A 19,584-nucleotide genomic window follows, 5' to 3' on the forward strand; every position below is an offset into this window, starting at 1 on the left:
AGAATGCCCATCATCAAAAAGTCTACCAACAATAAATGCTGGAGAGGGTGTGGAGAAAAGGGAACACTCTTGCACTGTTGGTGGGAATGTAAATTGATACAGCCACTATGGAAGACAGTATGGGGATTCCTTAAAAGACTAGGAATAAAACCACCATATGACCCAGCAATCCCACTCCTAGGCATATACCCTGAGGAAACCAAAACTGAAAGAGACACATGTATCCCATTGTTCACTGCAGCATTATTTACAATAGCTACAACATGGAAGCAACCTAGATGTCCATCAACAGATGAGTGGATAAAGAAGTTGTGGTACATATATACAATGGAATATTATTCAGTCATGAAAAGAATGCATTTGAGTCAGTTCTAATGAAGTGGATGAACCTAGAGCCTATCATACAGAGTGAAGTAAGTCAGAAAGAGAAAGATAAATATCGTATACTAATACAAATATACGGAATTTAGAAAAATGGTACTGAAGAATTTATTTATAGGGCAGTAATGGAGAAACAGACATAGAGGATAGATTTATGAATTCGGGGAGAGGGGAGGAGAGGGTAGGATGTATGGAAAGAATAACATGGAAACCTACATTACTATATGTAAAAATTTGCTGTATGGCTCAGGGAACTCAAACAGGGGCTCTGTATCAACCTAGAGGGGTGGGATGAAGAGGGAGATGGGAGGGAGGCTCAAAAGGGAGGGGGTATATGTATACCTGTGGCTGATTCATATTAAGGATTGACAGAAAACAACAAAATTCTGTAAAGCAATTATCCTTCAACTAAAAAATTAAATAAATTTATAGCTAAAAGAAAAAAGATAGTGTTTCATCTAGAATAAGATGATGAACACATGGGTATATTCATAACAAAATAGTAAAAAACACCAAAAATTTATTGTTACCAAAAATTTAAAAAACAACTTGCTACATCAACAGTGCTTGAGAATACCTGTCTCCTCATATTCTAATATTACAAATAAGTTTCACATTTTTGTTAGACTTTTTAAAAATGATCATCTCATTCTATTTTGGATTTCCCTGATTACAAATCAAATTGAGCTTCTTTCCTATGGTTATTAGGTATTTGTATTTTTTTCTATGAATTGTTCACCTTTTGTACTTTTCATTAAAAGTGAAATATATCATATTTATTTACAGGACCCCTTTATGATCAATCTAAACAGTTTCCCTGGTGGCTCAGACAGTAAAGATTCTGCCTGCAATGCGGGAAACCAGAGTTTGATCCCTGCGTTGGGAAGAGCCCCTGGAGGAGGAAATAGCAACCCACTCCGCTATCATTGCCTGGAAAATTTCATGGATAGTGGAGCCTGGCAGGCTACAGTACACAGGGTCACAAAGAGTTGGACATCACTGAGCAACTTCACTCACAATCAATATCAAAGATATTTATTTTGTGCAACATTAAGTCAATCCCCCTCATCCACTGGCAACCACACCCTTTAAAAAAGGCACAAACAGAGAAATCAACAATTAATTGGAGACTTCAATATCCACTTCCAATAATGGATAGAACAATTAGACCAGATCGACAAATAAACAGAAGATTTCACCAACACTAATAGTGTAATACTGTACACTAACTAGACATGAGAGATGTTGAGTATCCTACCCTACTACAGCAGAATACACATTCTTCTCACGTGCACATGAAAAGACTATAAAACAAGTCTCAATAAATTTTAAAGAATTAAAAATCACACAAAGTATATTCTCGACCACAATGAAATGAAACCAGAAGTCAGTAACATACAAAAATTTGGAAAATTCATAAACGTGAATATTAATCAATGTTCGCCTTAAAATGATGATGGGTCAAAGAAGAACTCACAAGGCAAGTTACCAAACTATCAGATGCTGCTGCTGCTGCTGCTGCTAAGTCGCTTCAGTCGTGTCTGACTCTGTGCGACCCCATAGACGGCAGCCCACCAGGCTCCTCCGTCCCTGGGATTCTCCAGGCAAGAATACTGGAGTGGGTTGCCATTTCCTTCTCCAGTAAACTATCAGATGAAAGTAAAGGAAAACATAACATATCAAACCTTCTTGAGTGCAGCTAAAGTAGTATTTAGAGGCAAACTTATAGCTGTAAATGCCTGATAACAGAAGATTTGAAGTCAATAATCTAACCTTTCACTGTAAGAAACTCGAAAAGAGCAAACACAAAGCAAAAAAAAAAAAAAAAAAAGGAAAGAAAGAATAGATTACAGAAGAAGTAAATGCAATATAGAGAAGCAACAAAGCCCAAAGTTGATATTTATGAAAATATCAAAATATTGACAAATCTTGAGCAAAACTAACAAGAAAAATAGAGGGAAGACTTAAATTGCTAAAATCAGAAATGAAAGAAATGTCACAAGGGATTATTCAGTACTCAGGCCAACAAATTGGATAAACTAGTTGAAAGGGATAAATCCCTAGAAACACAAAATCTACTAAGGCTGAATCAAGAACAGAATATAAAAACAGACCTAGAACTAGTAAGACTGAATCAGCAATCAAAAACCTCCTGACAAAGAAAAGCCCTGAATCTGATGGCTTCACTTTAAACCAAACATTTAAAGAACACCAATCCCTCTCTAACTCTTCTCACAACTGAACACATTTTATGAAGCCTCTCTATGATGACAGCATTAGCTGTATAAAGTCAGACAAACATACTTCAAGAAAAGACAACTAGAGACTAGTTTTCCTATGTTGTTGATGCATAGTTCTTAACAATAGTTCTTAGCAAACCAAATGCAGCAGCATACTAAAAGAGCTATATACCACGACCAAGTGAGATTTATTCCTGGAATGTAAAAACGGTTCATATATGAAAAGCAACCGATGAAATACACCACATCAAAACGAAGGGGGAAAAAACCCACATGCTCAACCTCAAATGATGCAGAAAAAGCGTTCAACAAAATTAACACCTTTCTATGGTTAAAAAAAAAAAAAATTCCAAAAAACAAGCATTTAAGGAAACTATCTCAATATAATAAAGGGCACATATGCAAAATTCATACCTAACACCAAAATAGTCAAAGGTGGAAAAAATTGAAAAAACTTTTTATCCAAGATCAGGAAGATGCCCACTTCCACAGTTTATATTCAGCACAGCAGTGGAAGTTCTAGCCAGAGTAATTAGGGAAGAAAAAAAAAATCCAAACTGGAAAGGAAGGAGCAAAATTATTTCTATTTAGGATGTCGTGATTATATATGGAAATCTCAAGGAACCTTGAATAGCCAAAAGAAATCTAGAAAAATTAGAACAAACCTGTAGTTCTCACATTTCCTGATTTGAAAACATATTACTGGGTTGGCTAAAAAATTCCTTTGGCTTTTAAGTTAAAAAATAAAAGACATATTTTTAATTTTCACCAAGAACTTTACTGAATAATGTATTCACCATTTTGTTCCAATATCTTTGCCATTTTTCAGGCAACTTCAAAATTCCATCATCCAAAGCTTTTATCTTTTTGAGCAAAGAACTGCTCCAGGTGCTTTCTACAGTCTTCCAGGGAATTGAAACATTTTCCATTAAGAGAATTTTATAAATACTGAAATAAAGGGAATTCTGGAAGTACAATGTCTGGCTAATATAGCAGGTAAATCAGAACTTCCCAGCCAAGATGTAACAGCTTCTGCCTGGTCATCAAGGAAACATGCAGTCTTGCGTTATCATGATGGAAGAGTATGTGTTTTCTGTCGACTAATTCCAGATGCTTTTTGGTCAAGTATTGCTTTTAGTTTGTCTAACTGGGAGCAGTACTTATTGGAAATAATCGATTGGTTTTCTAGAAGGAGCTCATAATAGAAGACTCCCTCCAATCCCACCATACACACAACGTCACCTTCTTTGGATGAAAATCAGCCTTGGTGGTTCATTTTGCTTGCCCCATAATCTCTTCACTTCTACATTATTGTACACATTGTATTTGTTTTAAAAATAGAATGTTTTCATTATGTTTAAGTAGAGAATCATGTGCAGAAATATAGTCAAGGTTTTTTTGGCTTAATTTAGGTGGAACTCAAACATCAAAGTGATTAACATAACCAAGCTGGTACGAATGGTTTTCAACACTTGATTTGGATATTTCGAGTGTGTCAGCTATCTCCTGCATGACATAACATTGACTGTTCTCGATTAATGTCTTGATTTAATTGCTATCAACTTCAACTGGTTTACCTGTGGAGCACTGTCCAGCAGGAAATCTCCAGCACAAAACTTTGGAAACTACTTTTGACATATTCAGTCAGTCACAGCACCCTCGCCATATACTGCACATATTTTTTTTTCTTTTTTTGCATTTCAGTTGCATTTTTACCTTTCTTGAAATAATAAAGCATAATATGCCCAAAATGTTGTTTTTTTCCATCTCCAATATTAAAATGGCTACACAAAAATTCACCAATTTTGGTTTCTTATTAAATGCACGCTGATATAACAGCTGTCACAATAAAATCTAACAAACTTGTTCTAAATGAACTTAAAGACAACTAAGTACTACTAGATCCATCTTATGGAAAAACCAGAATGAACTTTTTTGCCAACCCTATACAAAAATAATCAAAACAGTGTGGTACTGGGATAAAGACAGACATATAGACCAAATTAGTATAAGAGAATCCAGAAATAAACACTTGTACAATGGTCAAATAATTTGCAACAAGGGTGCTAAGACCATTCAATGGAGAAAGAGCAGTTTCTTCAATGAACAGTGCTAGGGAAGTGGGATCTTCACTTCACATGTGCAAGAATGAAGGAGACCTTTTTACTTTACATCATGTACAGAAAGGACTTCCCTGGTGGCTCAGCTGGTAAAGAATCTACCCACAGTGCAGAATATCAGGGTTCAATCCCTGGGTTGGGAAGATTCCCCTGGAGAAGGGAAAGGTCACCCACTCCAGTATTCTGGCCTGGAGAATTCCAAAGATTCGGACACGACTGAGTGACTTTCACTTTCACTTTTTCATGTGTAGAAAACAAACTAAAATTGGATCAATGCCTTGACCATAAGAGCTAAAACTATCAAATTTAGATGACAACACAAAAGCTTCATGACACTGGACTTGGCAATGATTTCTTGGATAGTAACATCAAAAGAAAAAGCAAAAAAAGAAAAAAATAGATACACTGAACTTGATCAAAACACAAACCTCTCCGCTGCTCTGTGACAAACTGGAGGGACAGGATGGGGAGCAAGGTGGGAAGTGGGGGGTTCAGGAGGGAGGGGACATACGTGTGTCTATGGCCAATTCATGTATGGCAAAAAACCATCACAATGCTGTAAAATAATTATTGTCCAATTAAAATTTTTTTAAGAAGCAATATAAGAAATCCATATGCTGACAGCCTCATCTACAACTCTAAATAAAAATAACTATGCTAAAAAAAACGGAGAAAAAAAAAATACAAACTTCCACAGAAGGAGAAAAGAAAGAACTTACTTGAAGACAATAGCTGAAAATTTCCTTAACTGGGGAAAGGAAACAGACATCCCCAACAGTCCAGGAATCACAGACATCTGAGACATGGTCAACCCAAAAAGGACCACACCAAGATAAGTAGTAATTAAAATGGCAAAAATAAAGAGAGAATACTGAAAGCTACAAGTTAAGTACAAGTGAACTACCATAAGGCTATCAGCTGACTATGCAGATGAGAAGGGAGTGGCACAACATTTAAAATGATGAAAGGAAAAAGACCTACAAAGAATTTCATTCAGATTTGACGGAGAGATCAAAAGTTTTACAGACAAGCAAAAGCTTGTTCAGCACCACCAAATCAACTTTATAAGAATGTTAAAAGGGACTTCTCTAAGTGAGGAAACAAAGGCCACAACTAGAAACAAGAAAATGTAAAAGGAAAAATCTCATCTGTAAAGACAAACACACAACAGCTAATAAATAAGCCATGTATAAAGCCAGTAGGGATAATTAGCAAAATTAGCTAGCAATAATTAGCAAAATCGTCTCTATCTACAATAAGCAGTTAAGGGATATAGAAAACAAAAAGATGTAAAATAGAATGTCAAAAACAGTAAGTGTAGGGTAGCAGGAGTAAAAATGCAGGGTTGTTAAGATGCATTTGGACTTAAGAGATCAGCAACTTAAATACAGAAAGAAAGCATTAGTCACTCAGTCGTTCCGACTCTACAACTCCAGGGACTGTAGCCCGCCAGGCTCCTCTGACCATGGGATTCTCCAGGCAAGAATACTGAAGTGGGTGGTCATTCTGTTCTCCAGGGGATCTTCTCACTGTGTTGCAGGTCAGTTTTACCTCAAAAACAAAGAAACAAACTCAAAGAAAAAGAGATCCAATCTGTGGTTACCAAAGATTGAGGGGAGGGATTGCATGAAGGAGGTCAAAAGGTATGAATTTCCAGTTATAAGTACTAGGAATATAATGTACAATATGATACATATAATGAACAGCACTGTATGTTATATATGAAAGTTAAGATAGTAAGTCCTAAGAGTTCTCATCACAAAAAATAAGTTTTTTCTTTAATTTTGTATCCACGAGATGACGGATGCTCATTAAGTTAACTGTGATAACCACTTCATGATACATATATATATGTATAAGTCAAATCATTATGCTGTACACCTTAAACTTACAGATGCTGTATGTCAATTATATCTCAATAAAACTAGAAGAAAACATTTTGAAGCAAAATTAAAACTTGTGCTCTATAAAATGAAAATGGAATGGAAGTAAATATTTGCAAAACTCATCTCAGGTAAGGCAGCAGTACTCAGCCTTTCTGGCATCAGGGACCAGACAATTTTTCCATTGGGGGGGGGGCGGGGGCGGGGGGGGGTTGATCTTGGGATGATTCAAGCACCATTACATTTATTGTGTACTTTATTGCTGTTAATATTACATCAGCTCCATCCCAGATCCATCAGGCATTATTAGATCCCAGAAGGTTGGGGATCCCTAAAATAAGAATATATAAAGAGCTCTTAGAGTTCACTAATAAAATGACAACCCAATTTAAAAATGGGCAAAAGAAGACAAACAAGTGGTCAATAAGCACATGAAAAGATGTTCAACTCGTTAGCCATCAGGGAAATGCAAATCAAAACCACAGTGAAATACCTCTTCGCACCCAGTTTAGGGGCATTACTGTGTAAGGATGTGTTACTTGAGCAGTTAGCCATCTTGAAACCACAACGGGTTGATCCTAAAGACCAGAAGTCAACATACCGAGAAAAGCAAAGTCTATGAATGTAATAAGCATTTGAGGTACACCAAGGGATGAAGTCAAACTGCTAAGCTAAGCACACTGTTCCTGGACTTATGTACAATAATAAATCCCTTTATCAAATACATTATTGCATCATGCACAGTTAACCTGTTAAAAATGAAAATATTTGAGTTTGAACCAAGTGTAACTATGTAAACTATTGTCTCTATTATACCTCTAAACAAATATGTTCTAATTAAAAGCTGGTACTCCACAGTTGGAAATTACTGCCGTAAGATTTGGTCAGCCATCTCTGCATCACTATAAAAACATATGTGAAAAGTATGTCTCACTATGAGCCTTCAATATTTTAATAATTTTTACATATGCTTTTTGCCTATATCATTTATACCTACCTGGTTAGTAAAATACCCTATCAAAAATAAATTTTTTATTAGAAAGCTTTTAAAATACAAACACAAGAAGAAGAACACAAATGGTTTTAAAAAACAAATAAATGACTATTACCTAAAAGTGTGCTTTTCTTTCTCCTACCTAATAATATTGGAATGCAAGTTGGAAAAGCAGTTTTACTGCCTATTTCTTCAGTAGAAATAACTTCCACAGAAAATAAAAATTTTCTCAGTCCTACATTAAATAGCTGAGTAAATGACACAGCTATTATGTTGGTAAGATCAAGAATTCATAAAATATTTATAAAATAACTTTTTTCTCATTCAAGTTTTCAAACTTAATTTACCAACTGCCACCCAACTTAAAGCAAACCAAGATCCCAAGAACTGCTTTTGTAAATATTCTACCTCTATCAGGATTCTTTTTTTTTAAAATTTGAAAATATTTAGTTTTAACTGGAGGATAATTGCTTTACAATGTTGTGTTGGCTTCTGCTGTATAATGTGTACCAGTTATTAAATATACATATATCTCCTCCCTCTTGAGCCTCCCTCCCACCCACCTCCACCAGCATTCTTTAACAATAAAAAAAATATTCAACTCCAGGGTGTTCCCTGGCAGTCCAGTATTTGGCATTTTTATTGCCCCAGTCCAGGACCTGGCACTTTTATTGCCCTTAGTCAGTTTGGGGAACTAAGATCCCATAAGCCAAGTGGCACAGCCAAAAGAAAAACATCAATCACTCCAAGAGATCAATTCATTCAACACATATTTGTTGAGTTCTGCTATATGTCGACAAGATACTTAGAATAATAGTAGCAATAGAAGAAACTATTCCTGCTCCCATTTCATGTAATGTACAATTTAAAATGGAAATAAACACTCTTAAGGACAGGAACACAGGTCAGGGACAGTCTACTACAAAAGGTCCTGAGACATAAAACAGGCAAAAATTATCCTTTTACAGCAACAGATACCCTGATAAAAGCACATTACTATCATTTTATCCTAACTATAATCTTTTGAGATAGGAATTATTATTATCCCCATTTTATAGATGACAAAACTCAGATGCACAGAATTTAAGTACTTTCCCAATTCACATGATTAGTAAGTGCCAAAGCTGGTATTACATCTGGAGAGTCACATACCTCCAGAGTATGTGCTACTAACCATTTGTATTACTTACACTGCCTTTCTTTCTCCACAAATAGAATCAGGACATACATATAGCAGGTAGCCTGGACTACAACAACTTCAGTTAAGGGGTAACAGAAGTCAAAGGTCAGTTTCTCAGGCAAAGTAAAGCACAGGCCTTTACTTATTCACCCATTTCTTTCCCAGCACTAAGAAGTCTGCCCTAGACAGTGTGTACCTAGGTGAAGGATTATTTTCACCAACCCCTTCAACTGCTTTCCCAACATGACCTGAAAAGTTCAGATGAATGAGGACATCTGACTTTTGTCAATCAGGTTATCTGCTGCCAACTGGAAAAAAGATAAGGTTGTCCCACGCATAACTCCAAACTCAAAGATCACCGTATATCAGAACTTGTCAATATAGAAGCCAGAAGGAGGCTATCATACATACCAACTGAATAAAACTGAGAGGCCACAAAGAAATTCCTGTATCTATGTTCAATTGATTGTTGTCAAAAAACAGTGCCAAATCCATTCAATGAGCAAAGAACAGTCTCTCCAACTAACTGTGCTAAGACAATTCAATTTCCACATATAAAGAATGAAGGTGGAACCCTACCTCACACCACATACAAAAATTAACTCAAAACAGATCAATGACCTAAGCTAAAACCATAAAACTCCTAGAAGAAAACAGAGGTAAATCTTGGATTTAGGAATGGATTCTTAGACAGGACTCCAAAATGACAAGCAACAAAAGAAACAACAGATATTGGACTTTATCAAAATTACAAACTTTTAAAATGAACCAAAGACCTATGGAGAGAAATAAATTAGTAGTTTGAGATTAGCAGGAAAGAAAAAAAAGACCTAAACATAAGATCTAAAACTCTTAGAAGACAACACAGAGGAAAAGCTTCATGATATTAGATTTGACAATGATTTTTTTGGATATGGTACCAAAAAACACATGAGACAAAAGTAAAAACAGATAAACTGGACTTTATAAAAATTTAAAACTTGTGCATCAATGGACAAAGTCAACACAGTGAAAGACAACCTATAGAGAAAACATTTTTCAAGTGTGTATCTAATAGAGTTAATCCAAATAACCCAATTTAAAAGGAGGCAAAGGACTTGAATATACATTTCTCCAAAGAAAATATACAAATGGCCAACAAACATATGAGAAGATGCTTGAGACTTCCCTGGTGGTCCAGTGGTTGGGACCTCACCTTCCGACACAGAAGGGCAGGTTTGATCCATGGTCAGGGAGCTAGATTCCACATGCCTTGTGGTCAAAACATAAAACAGAAGCAATATTGTAACAAATTCAATAAAGACTGTAAAAATGGTCCACACCACAGAAAAAAATCTAAAAAAAAGAAAAGAAACACGCTATAATATAAAAAACAAACAAACAAACAAAACACATGTCCAACATGCTAATCATTAGGAAACTGCAAAATCAAAATGAGGTATCACCTCACACAAATCAGGATGGCCACTATCTGAAATAAAAATATGTTCACAATAGCCAAAAAACAGAAGCAACGTCATGTTCATCAACAGATAAATGGAAGAACAAAACTGTGGCACATACAGAAAGTGGAATTACTCAGTCTTAAAGGAAGGAACGGAGAAGGCAATGGCACCCCACTCCAGTACTCTTGCCTGGAAAATCCCATGGATGGAGGAGCCTGGTAGGCTGCAGTCCATGGGGTCGCTAAGAGTCGGACGCGACTGAGCGACTTCACTTTCACTTTTCCCTTTCATGCACTGGAGAAGGCAGTGGCAACCCACTCCAGTATTCCTGCCTGGAGAATCCCAGGGACAGCAGAGCCCGGTGGGCTGCCGTCTATGGGGTCGCCCAGAGTCGGACACGACTCTAGCGACTTAGCAGCAGCAGCAGTAAAGGAAGGAAATCCTTACACATGCCATACATGCCTTCAACAATCTTAAAGACAGCATGTCTTGAGGGCATTATACTAAGTGAAATAAACCAGTCATAAAATGACAATGTATATGATTCCACTTATGAAGTATCTAGTCAATACTTTGAAACTTAAGGCAGAATGGTGGTTACCAGGAGCTATGATAAATGGGAAGGTGCTATTTAACAGATACAGAGTTTCAGTTTTAGAAGATGAAAAAGTTCTGGAGATTGGTTGCACTACAATGTGAATATACTTAACACTATTGAATTGTACAGTTAAAAATAATTAAACTTTATAGTTTTAACTGTACCATCAAAATAACTGAATTGTAAATTTTGTCACATATATCACAATTAAAATTTTTTTAAATGAATTGTGTTTGTATATTGGCAAAAAACAATTGTGAACTTTAAATTTCTTAATAATTTACATTTATAGTATGTTTGGGCTTCCCTGGTGTCTCAGCTAGTAAAGAATCCGCCTGCAATGTGGGAGACCTGGGTTTGATCCCTGGGTTGGGAAGATCCCCTGGAAACGGGACCAGCTACCCACTGCAGTAGCTAGGAAATTCCACAGACTGTATAGTCCATGGGGTCACAAAAAGTCGGACATGATTGAGTGACTTGCACTTCACTTTCATAGTATGTTTACATCACATGTAAGGTATGAGTGTGACAAGTGACACAAAAGAACTGTTAAAAATTATAAAGCATGGCTGAGAAATTAAAGATACAAAATAAATGGAGAGATACCTTGTTTATAGATCTATACTTTTTCAACTCTTTCTAACCTGATCTTCTGGATCGCCACAATCCCAATGAAAATATCAGCCGACTTTTTTGTAGAAACTGACAAGCTGGTTTTATAATTCTAAAATGCAAAGGACTCAGAATAGCAGCCATGAAATTAAAAGACACTTGCTCCTTGGAAGAAAAGCTATGACAAATCTCGACAGCATATTAAAAAGCAGAGACATCACTTTGTTGACATAGGGCCATATAGTCAAAGCTACGGTTTTTCCAGCAGTCATGTACGAATGTGAGAGTTGGACCATCAAGAAGGCCGAGCCCCAAAGAATTGATACTTTCCAACTGTGGTGCTGTAGAAGACTTTGACAGACTCTTGGACAGCAAGGAGACCAAACTAGTCAATCCTAAAGGAAATCAACCCTGAATATTTACTGGAAGGACTGATGCTGAACCTCCAATACTTTGACTACATGATTCAAAGAGCCTGAACATTAGAAAAGACCTTGATGCTGGGAAATATTGAGGGCAGGAGGACAAGGAGGCAACAGAGGATGAGATAGTTAGATGGCATCATCAACTCAATGGACATGAGTTTGAGCAAACTTTGGGAGACAGTGAAGGACAGACAAGCCTGGCATGCTGCAGTCCATGGGGTCGCAAGAGTGGGACACGACAACAAAATAGCCAAAATCATTTTAAAACAGAAGAACAAGGATGTAGGACAAACTCGACTTGTTTCAAATCTTATTATGAATCTCCAGTAATAAAGATGGAATGGTATTGATGTAAAGATAAACAGATCAATGAAACAAAATAGAGAATCCAGAACAGACAGACACATACATGGGAAAACTGAATTTTGACAAAGGTACAAAGGCAATTCAGTGAATAAGTCCTTTCAACAGATGATGCAACAATTCATTGCCATATACAAAAAAAGAAATCCCATCCATACTTTGCAACATATAAAAATTAACTCAAAATGGGTCATAAAACTAACTGTAAAATCTAAAAAGATTCTAAAAATATAAAAGGAAATAATTGTGATATTGAGTTAGGATTTCTTAGATACGAAACCAAAAACAATCCTTAAAAGAACATACTGATAAAATTAAAACTTTATCAAAATTAAAACTTCTGCTCAGAATATTTGCAAACATATATCTGATAAAAGACTTGTAACCCAAATAAATAAATAAATATTATCTTATATCTCAGTTATAAGATAATAACACAAAAACAACAAATAAAAAGGCAAAAGAGGTGAATAGACACTTCACCAAGAGGATATACAGATGGCAAGTAAGCTTATGGAAAGATGCTGAACAAAATTAGCTACAGAGAGATGCAAAATAAAAACAAGTAAGACACTACTACAGATCTAACAGAAGAGCAAAAATTGACTGACCAAGGGTTGATAAGGATGCAAATGAACTCTCACAGGGCTGGTGGCAATAGAAAATTTTAAATTAAAATTTTAAAATTAAAAAACAGTTTGGCAGTTCCTTAAAATGTTAAACAATACACCTACCATATGTTCTAGCCACTCTACTCCTAAGTATGATATTTACTTAAAAGAAAATAAGGTATAGTTCATACAAAGATTGGTTGATGACTGCTCATTGCAGTTTTATCTGTAACTGCCCAAAACTGGTGATAAACCAAGGGATGAATGAAAAACCAAACTGTGATATATCCATACAATTGAACATGTTGTTGTTGTTCAGTCACACAGTTGTGTCCAACTCTTTGTGACCCCATGGACTGCAGCACGCCAGGCTGCCCTGTCCTTCACCATCTCCCAGAGCGTGCTCAAACTCATGTCCATTGAGTCAGTGATGCCATCCAACCATCTCGTCCTCTGTCGCCCCTTTCTCATCCTGCCTACAATCTTTCCCAGTGTCAGGGTCTTTTCTAATGAGTCGGCTCTTCACATCAGGTGGCCAAAGTACTGGAGCTTCAGCTTCAGCATCAGTCCTTCTAACGAATATTCAGGACTGATTTCCTTTAGGACCGACTGATTTCATCTCCTTGCAGTTCGAGGGACTCTCAAGAGCCTTCCCCAACACCACAGATCTAAAGCATCAATTCTTCAGTGTTCAGCCTTCTTTATGGTCCGACTCTCATATCCCTACATGACAGTGGAAAAATACATATACTCCTGTTAAGCGGAGAAGGTTGTACACTTTTATCATTACTACTGAATGTTTTCCTCAATAGTCTAGTTCATATAATACAGAAATATAGGAATAAGACATGAAATTACTGCTATTTGAAAAACTTGTGACTATCCAGAAGACATCAGAAAATTAATGTATTTTAAAGGTAAAAATTACCAATGTAGCAATAAAAAAAAAAAGACTAAAGATCCAATAGTAATTAAAAAGAGCCTAAGAGGCTGTTAGGAACAACTTTATGCCAATTAATCTGAAATTTTAAATGAAATGGACAAGTTCCTAGCAAAATACAACTTACTAAAACTGACAGAAAAAAATAAAAAAATCAAACAGAAAATCTGAATTGTTCTAAAACTACGTTAGTCCAAAAAAGTAAAGAACTACAAAGTTCTAACTGTATTATCCATCTTACACAAACTCTTCAGAGAATAAAACAGAACTCTCCAATTTGTTTTATAAGGTCAACCAAAACATCATATAATAGCAACAATTTAATTTCACTGATAATCATAATTGCTGGTTTAAACTTGACTGATTTACTTCTCTAATACATTTTCTGATGATTGCCTAAATATTTAAATTAAAAGATACACAGCTGTAGTCCCTGTCCTCAAAGATTTAATCTGGTAAGACAAACAGAGGAAAAGGATGCTCAAATACCCAAAGAAGCAAATTCTGAAAAATCCTGCCTTTACCAGGCCTAAGAACAATAAAACAACAACTATAATTCTGTGTTCTGATAAAGACTGGGCTTAATAACAGAAAGCTGTCTAGACATCTGCATAATTCTAAATATGAAGTATAAATGTCTGCTATGAAAGCATGATGCAGTTACTCATAAATTGCAACAGATCAACTATTCACGAATGCTTTTAATCTTTTTTCTGCTATCATCTATTTAGCAGAGTTTGGTTGCACCAGTGTCCCAGTACTGTTTTATTACTGAAATGACATACTGATTGTTAAGAACTGAAAGTTAATTTTAAAATAAATTTCCCCTAAAATATCCCTAGGACCTCTTTCACTTTTTTTTTTTTTTTTGTCTGTACCACTCAGCATGTGGGATACAGGATCCTAGTTCCCTGATTAAGCATCAAACCAGTGCCCCCTACAATGGAAGCGAGGAGTCTTAACCACTGGACCACCAGGGAAGTCCCCTCTTTAATTTTTTACAAACAAAACATATCTAGTGATTTCAGCCTTTTTTTGTTTTGTTTTGGTAACAAACTGCTCTTTGATATTATTTCCATTTTGCCCATATGACATTCTTGTTCTTGTAAATCAAAATTAGCCTTTACAGGGGCCTCTCTGAAACAATCTGAGGAAAATCAACTAAATAGACATCAAATGTAACCAGAATGGCACTGATCCTGAGAAGCCATCCATCAGGGATCCTATCTGGTATCCTAGTACTGGCTTTTTTTTTTTTTTTTTAAGTTTAATTAGAGGATAATTGCTTTATAATATTGTGCTGGTACATCAACACGAATCAGCCACAGGCATACATATGTTCCCTCCCTCTCATCTCCTACCCCTCTAGGTTGTCACAGAGCACTGGGTTGAGCTCCCTGTGTCACATAGCGAATTCCCACTGGCTATCTATTTTACATATGGTGATGTAAGTGTTTCCATGTCTCTCTCTCAATTCATCCCACCCTCTCCTTCCCCCACTGTGTTCACCAGTCTTTTCTCTATGTCTGCATCTCCACTGCTGCTCTGCAAATAGGTTCATCAGTACCATCTTTCTAGATTCCATACACATGTGTTAATATACAATATTTCTTTCTCTTTCTGACTTACTTCACTCTGCACAATAGGCTCTAGGTTCATTCACCTCATTAGGACGGACTCAAATGTGTTCTTTTTTATAGCTGAGTAATATTCCATCATACATATGTATAATTTCTATATCCATTCATCTGTCAGTGGGCATAAAGGTTGCTTCTATGTAGTTCATGAACACTGTGAAATACCTAGTATGCTAAATTCAGCTGTATTTTCTTTGCAGAAAATCTTTAATTCTCATTAGATGCTCAAAGGTAAATAACTCCAAAAGGAATTTCCCTTTACCTGGTAATAGGAAATATGCTTTCAATGATAATGCAAATAATTCTGACACCATGTTTCAAGGTGTTACATACACACACAACTAGGGAGAGACAGAGCAAAGAAAGGACACTAAAAAAAGAACTTATTTTCTACACACACCTCCCTTTTCTAGAATGCGCTGATCTCTTAGAATAAACACACGATTTCCTTCTATTATTCAGGTCAATACATCTATTTGCCAACCAAATCCCTGGACATGGGCAGTCTTGCTTGTGATTATTAGTAGCATCTAAGAACCTGAAACAATGAATACACTATTATAGAATCAAGGTATAAGGAAATTCCAACACATCAAGATGAACCAATTCTTGTTGTTTAGTTACTAAACAACTGGGGAGTGGGAGGTGGAGGCAAAGAATGTAGCACCTGTTAGCAACACTAGAAAGAAACTACAAGCAGGAAAGACACATGATTTGCGGGTACTGGCATATGACATGAGCATATTAAAGGCATTCACTTCTTTCCCAGGCCACACATATTACAAAACGTGCCACTGGATGAACTCTGTTACCTGCCCATTCTACTGATCTCACTAAACAGAGCAAGCACCAAAACGCATTGTCAGTATTCACTGCAATTTATCAACACTGACTAGATGCACCCTCAGAGACAAGGAAAGACTGGACAGGAATCTATTCCTAATTAGCATCAAGACTCCTATCAGGGAATCAACTGTCTCAGTTTCATTGAATACACATCTCTCAAAAGTTTCTGCTCTAAGCACATAAACTTAGCAATTAAAATTTTTAGGTTGGAGTCTAGTTCCTATATAGATTATTAGTACATGGGAGAGAATTGAATGCTTTTTATCAGTCAGGGATCACTTATACATTCTGACCAATCATTTATGTCCGAAATATTGAGAAAGGTTGTATAACTTGCCGTAAGTTATATAGGTAATAAAAGGTCGAAAGGGAAATTCCAAGCATGCTCACCTAATCATTATGCTATAATGTGTCAACTTGTCAGGTTATTTTTTTATACAATAAGCCATGGAAAGCCAATGAAAATATTTAAGAATAGCAATAATGATCATATTTACATTCTTGATTCCACTGATCAATAAGGTGGAGAGCAACCAGATGGTAAAGCAACAGTATCAAAGCCAAAATCTAGCTCAAAAATGCTGAGGAACTGAACCACAGGAATGCAGAAAGGATAAAAAAACAAAACAAAAAACTAAAATCTTTACCTGGTAAACCTAGATAGACTTATTAATGTATTAGATGAAAATATGGAAAAGGATGAAGGAGGCTACCTCCAAGGTTAGTACCTTGGCCAATGGTCAGTAATTATGGTCTACTGATTCAAAGACAGGAGGAGGAGCTGGCAATTTGGTCTCCTTTAAGTGGCAGGAAGACAAGTCTAATTTTTATGTAATCAAAAACAAAACGAGAAAACCCAATTCTATAGAATTTCCCTCCTCCTACCAAAAAACCTTTCCACTTTCCAGAAATATTATCTTTGAAATGAGGAACCCTTAAGGGTTTTTGGTTTTCCAAAAATAAAAAGTCATTTGGGCAGGAGGGGGTCTTCAACATCATTTAGCATTCTTTAAAAGCAAATTAAATCCGAAGCCGATTGCATATAATTTAATTTTCTTAAAGTTTCTATTTTTCTTTGGAAAAAAGTCTCGTTGGCATTAGTTTGTATTCATTGTACCATTTCTGTTTCCTGTCTAAAAGAGACTCCAAAAAAGATCTTTAAGAAATGACACTCTATGCTTAAGAGTTCCACCGTCAGACATCTAAACGCCACGGACATAGTCTGTTCTGCCGAACCCAGTCTGAATCTCACGTGAAACTGTTCAAGAAATTGGCCTGAATAAACTCCTCAGTCGGGCCCTGGGATCGGCAGCTCCCTCTGAAATCCTGCTCACCAAACGCTGCAGAGACAGCCTAAAGAACCAAGAAGGAACAGGAAGGAGCTGCCCAGCCTCCACGCCACCTTCCGGGTTCAGGGTCCAGGGCCCAAGGCAGGTTCTGAATGCTCTCCGCACATCTTCTAAGTTGGCTCAAGCCAGAAATGCACCATGAAAGCAGTACCGGCTGTCACGTGTATGGAGAACTCTGAAAAAATCAAATTACTTATATTCACAATCCCACATCGGGCGTCTTCTGAAACAACCAAGTCGCCTAAATTTTAATCTAGCGGCGAGCAACGCTAGGAAAGCCTAGCAGTGATGAAGTCGGCTGGCTGAGTCGGAAAAGGAAAGGCTTTCCGAGAGCCAGAGCCCCTGCGCCGAGCCGACGGTCAATGTTTCATCCCCAGGGGAACCAGATCCCAGTCCCGCACCGGGCGTCCCTGCACTCCGGCCACAACACGGCCCAACCTCCCCTGACTCCGGGTTTCGGGCTGAGCAACGCGTCCGGCCTCCAAGCCCACGCTCACCGAGTTGCCGCCCGCGGCCCGCGAACCCGCGCGCTTCTCTGGCATGGCTCCTGCCTCCGCCTCTGACGCTGCTTTCTCCTCCGGAGGTTCCGCGTTCATGCTGCGGTCATGACTCCGTCGGCTCCGGGCGCCCCGGAATTACAGCTAAGCTGCAAAAGCGGCGGCGGGGCCCGCGCTCTCATGGACTCTGCGGCCCAAAACGGCCGGCAGCTCAAGCGGCAGGCCAGCGGCGAGGCCGTGGGTTGTGAGGGATGCTGAGGCAGCAAGAGCGCGACTGCAGCGGCCGCAAGCCACAACCGCCGAACCGAACAAAACTCAGGTAGCTGCCCACCTCTTCATCCGCGGGCCTGGGCAGTCAGAAGGCCGAGCGCCCGCCCCGCCCCGCCTCGCCCCCGCTTCCCCACGAGCTGCCACGGGGAAGTAGGCCTCGCCCCGGATCTCAGCTCCCGCCAGAAGCTCGGCGCCAGCGCCCGAAGCCTCAGCGGCGGCCGCCCACCTCAGGCCCCGCCTCCACGTTTCCGGAGCCTCCTTGGCTTCCGGATTCCGCTGCGCGCCAGAAATGCGTCATCTTCTAAGGCCTCCAACCTTATTTTCTTTTTCCTGAGCGGATGTGGACAAGTGAGAATGTCAGGTGCATTATTGTTAGTGACTGCACTTTTGGCCTTGGTTTGGAAGCCAAACCGCCGAGCTAATTTTTTCTGATGCCCCCAACAGTTATATGGATGGGCACGTTCTCAGTTCAGTTCAATCGCTGAGTCGTGTCCGACTCTGCGACTGCTATGGACAGTACAGCCAGGCTTCCCTGTCCATCACCAACTCCTAGAGCTTGCTCAAGCTTACGTCCATACAGTCAGTGATGCTATCCAACCATCTTATCCTCTGTCGCCCCTTTCTCCAGCTTTCAAACTTTCCCAGCATCAGGGTCTTTTGCAATGAGTCAGTTCTTCTCATTAGGTGGCCAAAGTATTGGGGCTTCAGCATCAGTCCTTCCAATGAATATTTAGGACTGATTTCCCTTAGGATTCTCTGATCGTTCTAATATGGAAATATGTCCCGATTCTGAAATCCTGAAATGGGAACTATAACTACCATAGTTTGTTCCTATTCAGAATCTGAAGCTGACAAGAGCTTACCTGGGCTGTGGGATTCATGGGAGGACATACAGGTCCCTGTTCCAGTTCAGAGCTACTTGATGGTACCAACACGTTGAACATGAACTGATTACTTTGGTGGCCAAACGCATGGCTTTCTTTGTCCACTGATGCCAAATAGAAAATACAGAGACAGAGTTTGGAGGAAATAGAAAAATGGCTTTGATGCTCAGCCAGTGGAGAGGGGAACACAGTAGGCTCATACCTCAAGAACTGTGCCCTCGCTCCATGAGCGCTATGGAGTCTTATATAAGATCAGGGCTTGCAGTCAGGAGTCGGTGATGAGGAACAAAGGTGTAAGGAGCTTGCTTT

The 19,584-nt window shown here is 38.1% G+C and overlaps 1 pseudogene across 1 annotated transcript in view; it reads right to left on the reverse strand.

Moving 5' to 3' along the window:
* Window positions 1-18,620, reverse strand: part of LOC145506013 (solute carrier family 71 member 2-like) — a 125,144-nt pseudogene extending 106,524 nt beyond the window's left edge. Inside the window, exon 1 of the transcript XR_014053451.1 lies at window positions 18,122-18,620. The product of XR_014053451.1 is annotated as a solute carrier family 71 member 2-like (transcript). The remainder of the gene's footprint in view (window positions 1-18,121) is intronic.
* Between the last annotated feature and the right edge of the window lie 964 nt (window positions 18,621-19,584).

The sequence above is a fragment of the Giraffa tippelskirchi genome, chromosome 1, assembly GCF_054371585.1.
Source record: "Giraffa tippelskirchi isolate mGirTip1 chromosome 1, T2T-mGirTip1v1.2.pri, whole genome shotgun sequence".
Taxonomy (NCBI): Eukaryota; Metazoa; Chordata; class Mammalia; order Artiodactyla; family Giraffidae; genus Giraffa; species Giraffa tippelskirchi.